General features: G+C 34.7%; 1 long non-coding RNA gene across 1 annotated transcript in view; it reads left to right on the top strand.

Annotated features, from left to right (window-relative positions):
- LOC109368416 overlaps window positions 1-3,304 on the top strand; it is a 22,342-nt gene extending 19,038 nt beyond the window's left edge. The window contains exon 3 of the long non-coding RNA XR_002116415.1: window positions 1,982-3,304. This is a non-coding gene — a long non-coding RNA (uncharacterized LOC109368416). The remainder of the gene's footprint in view (window positions 1-1,981) is intronic.
- The last annotated feature ends 1,427 nt before the right edge of the window (window positions 3,305-4,731 follow it).

Below are 4,731 nucleotides of genomic sequence, written 5' to 3'. Positions count from 1 at the left end.
CTTTCCTATTAAATAACACTTTAAAGAAATCACTATTTTTCTTCTGGTGGTACCCTGACTATTAAATACGTTTAATTTATTTATAGCTCTGATAGTGTGTTAGAAGGTATGTAAATAATCTATTGACTGCTGTACATTTTAGCTTGTCTCTCATATTTTGCCTAAGGCTGGGGTATTTAAAATATTTTTTAAAATAAGTTTTTTTCTTAAGATATACTTTTTTATAAGTTGCATTTTAAATATTAGGGTATATTATTTTGAACATTTGGATCTAATTCCTAACAATGAAAATCAAATGCTCATACATATCTGGAGTGTTCAATATGGAACATTGTTTTTTTTTTTTTACAAGTTCCCTTATACATAATCAAACAGTTCTGATCACCTTTCTTTTTTTTAACTGCAAATACAAGAAATATGAATGCATGTACGTTAGCAACAGAGGAAGTTTTCTTAAGACTGCTTGCATATAATTTGTCAATGTAGTGGAAAATCAAACTTAGTCTATTTATAATAAATTGAGCTGACATTCCCCAAACAAAGCTTATTACTCAAGAGTGGCAAAGTGCTGGCTGTGTTACTGAATTCAGTGCTGACTCATTACAAGAATGGCTTGGTGCCCATTACCAATTTTCATCTGCAAAGAGCCCTCAGAATCTATTCCTTTACTTGGAATCACCACTTGTTTGGCCTGAGTGTATTGAGTACATTTCTTGCTTCCTTATCTTTTCTTGGCATGGTTGAATTTTCTTCCCCCTTCATGCACAAGGGAGACAGTTCATATGCAAAGTTAATGTTAGTTAAGTTGTGATATTTTTTTTCTTTTTTTCCCCTCTTCTCCCCTGTTTGTCCTTGGAGATCCAGAGCTGAATTTTAAATGGCCCCAGGGCATGTCACATTGCAACCTTACATTCAGATCCCCAGTGCTGGAGACTCAGTTCTATTTCAGGAAGTGTCATGTACAAAAAGTGGAAAGCCATCTCCAAGATTGCATTATGTAGGTAAACTGTAAAAAGCCACTATATGAATCTGCTTTTGACATAGATACATCAGCTGAAAGATCATCTTAGTGATTTAGCTACGGGACTACAAACAGCTTTTCCTCACTGTGTTTTAATGGTGTGCTGTTTTTCTGCAGAAAAGCTATCTAAGGACAGTGTTTGCAAAAACTGTTTTGCCTGTTTGTTTGTTTGTTTGTTTTTCCACTGCGGGCCAGCAGAGCTTTCTATCTCTGAAAAGTGAGTCTCAGTTAAATGCAAATTTCAATAAAAAAATATTGGGCACAGTTGAAATACTGGCTTTCATCTTGTTTGGTCTCAGAGTTCAGATTTCCAACTGCTTAACATGAATGAGAAAGAGACTTCATTAATTTTGTGGTAGGTTTTGGAATGCCTGTGGTGTCACCAGCTTGTTGGGATGCATTGAAGACCTTTTGAGGATCCCTACAAATTTAAGTGATTTTGTACTTCAGCCATTGTGGTTTTGTCATGAGTCCTTGCTAATATTAATTGACTTTATTACTAAAAAGCATGTCTGAAGACAGAAATTTATTTATAGCTTCCATACCAGTGAGAAAATAGAAGTGTAACAAATGTACAGAAGTAGACAAACTTTTTTTTTCCAGTTAGGATTTCAGGGAGACATTCTCTGTGGTATTTCTGGTAGACAATTCTAATAGGGCATGATATGGCATTGCAGAACATAACTTTAACTGTGGTGAATGACATGATAAATTTTAAATAACCTCTTCATAATTCAATTTCTTGGCGTGGGTTATAATTTTCTTAAATATGCATGTTCATATGTACTAATTGTTTCAAGGAACTATGATTTTTTTTATGAACTGAATAATAAACGTAAAAAATTAATGTTTAGAATTCTGTCCATGCTCCTCATCTACCATCAGTTAGATTGTGTTATTCTCACTTTCTGAATGAATGAACGTTGCTCTGTATTGCTTTTTCTCTTCTACTTCTTCCAGAGACCTCACACAGTAAATCCACACTTATATTCTCCTTTTGATGTGCTGCCTTATTGCCTTTGTGGTCTCTGGTAAAGAATTTGGGAAGTAAGGTCATCCTGTGAGAAACCACGTCCTACACCACATAAAATATTATGAGCCAGATAAGATTTACTGGGTATAAGGTGCTTTAAAACTTCTGTGAGTGCGTCATGTTTTCTCTTGCATAGGATTTTGGAAATCTTTCTCACTTGCCGTGTGAAGCACAGTCCTGTACTAAGCCTGCTGTGCTATATAATTTACTGTTATGTATGTATGTAATTAACTGAAGTTCCTTGCAAAAATACTTACCCTTAGGAGTTGTACTAATGCCCATAAAATGAACGTATGCCCTTGTATATCTTGTTTTCTACGGGATTAAAAGACGTTGACTGATGAGAACTCCTCAAGACCGAGTATTTCGGAAATCTATTGATCAAGACTTGAACTTCTTACAATGTTGACATGTACATGTGCATTTTAAATTCAATTACAGCAACTTTAATAATATATGATTATATTATGTGACTATGATTATAATATATTATATTTGATGAAAATTTTTTTTGCTTTATTTCCTTATTCATTTTTCACAATCCAATGACTTTGTCTTCAGATCACTGCCTATTCAGGAGCTCTCCTGAAATGATTCTTGAAATATCATTCTTTGTAAATATTGCATTTATGATCACAGGCCCCTGTTTCTGAGAAAGATCATGCACAGACTCATTGAAATCCTAAGAAGGAAGAATTCAAAAAGAGTTGGTTACAATCACTCTCTCCATTGTGTAATCAGTGCTGATGTGAATTCAAGTTAAAATTCAAATGAACACTTGCAGAAACGTTCTCCTATCTCACATTTATGTTATATAAATGTGAGATACATATTATTTATATACATGATGTAAATAGCATCAGTCTCTTGGCTCTTTTAAAATGGTTTGAAGAAATGGAGTAATAACTTCAGCTGATGAGGCACTGCAACATGTAATTTACTATGAGCCCATCACTTTTGAATGTGTTAGATTGTTTGATGTATTATTGAAAATTTAACTCCTTCATTTGAAATTCTTCTCTACTTGCAAACAATAAGAACAGTTGCAATAAAAAAAAAAGAGTAGGGAAAAGAGAATGTTTGTCAGAAGAGCCAGAATAGCCATGTTATAAACATCCTTGTAAGAGTATTTGGATAATCTAGAACTGTCCTCTTTTTGTGTTTTCAGTATTTTGTCTTTTGACCTCTGCTGTATGTTTCTAGAAGTGTGTGCTGTTGTATTTTGTATTACTGTTGAACTAATAAAACTGCTCAGCTATATAGAGAGTTAGAATGTTTTCTTTTTTCTTTGCACCTACCAGTGGAATATCACTATGCAGTTACCCTTTAAATATTCTCTATTGATACTCCACATTCTGGGGAACGGGGAGACAGCTTGCACAGGGAAGGATGAGTCTCTACTGCTTTTCTATTTTCTTCTTTCAGGGATTAAAGAGGGAAAATTGGACTGAGTACTTTAACTAATCTCAATGGGAGCCTATCTCATTTCTGTGATCACAGAGAAAGAAAGAGAATGAGTCAACTGTGTTGACTACTTTCTTTTATCCCCTCTTATCACTTTGTTGAGCAAGGTCAGTACTGTTAAGTTACTCCTTTGATAACAATGTGAGGACAACATCAAGAGTTGGTTTGGGGGAGTGTTAGGATTGACTGTGGTTTATTGCTGGGGAATCCTTTGAAGGATGTAGAGATGGGCAATAATGAGATGCTACAGCCTATGGCAAGACTGGCAAAAATACCCTTGATTTCAGGAGCAATAGCATTTCACCCAGCAGACCAGCAGTTGCTTGCAGTTATTTCACTCTTTTCCATTTGCTTGGCTTGTTCTTATTGCCTCTAACAGATATGAAGCTCCATTTGTTCCTCCATGCTACAATGTTGTAAGTAATGTGGAAAAACTAGCAGATTTTACACTACTGTGCTAATTCATTTCATGCTGTTATCATGAGCAACAACTATGGCAAAAACCCATAAAGGGCCATTTGAAAAGAAATGAACACAAAGAAGGTTCAGAGATAATATTTTAAAGGGAACTTGAAGAAAAAGTGATTTCCCTTTCAATACCTAGTTGATAGGTTGTTGAGAATTTAGCAGTACATAGCAGGAGTATGGTTTTGTGAAGGATTACAGCTCTTCTTTTGTTTTAATTTTATTTGTGAAACAAAACTAAGAATGGTAAGGGACAATCCCAAAGGGAATATGAGTCTCTTTTTTCCTTTTCCTTGAAAATAAACAAAGCCTCAAAGCATATATTGATTACAGACTGAGCAGTTGTTTTGCTTTAATATAAGATTAAATACTCTCATCTTCAGTCTTACTTAACGGTGTTAAAGTAGGTAGAATATTAAAGCAAAGCGTGTGAAGAGAACTGTGTGCAACATAAAAGCTTGTTTGTTGCCTGCTACAAAGAAGATGACAAGTTCCAACCGAAGTCTGAAGAACTTGACTTTTCTAGCAAAGGTGGTTTTAGTGTGATTGAGCAGAGACAAAATTCTTATTCACTTTCTACACGTGTTCAAGATCTGCAGAGCATTTTTCCATTAGTTAATTTATTCTCTTTCTGGTCTCTGATTTGTCTTAGTCTTCTTCAGTGTCCTGTCTTGAAAACCATATATATATACTGCGTAGCATCTAGTTAAGCTGAGCTGCAGTAATGTAAATATCTGTAATAAGTTCC

Source organism: Meleagris gallopavo, chromosome 6 (assembly GCF_000146605.3).
Source record: "Meleagris gallopavo isolate NT-WF06-2002-E0010 breed Aviagen turkey brand Nicholas breeding stock chromosome 6, Turkey_5.1, whole genome shotgun sequence".
Taxonomy (NCBI): domain Eukaryota; kingdom Metazoa; phylum Chordata; class Aves; order Galliformes; family Phasianidae; genus Meleagris; species Meleagris gallopavo.
The sequence above is the reverse complement of the archived record's forward strand: the minus strand, read 5'-3'. Positions and strand labels throughout refer to the sequence as shown.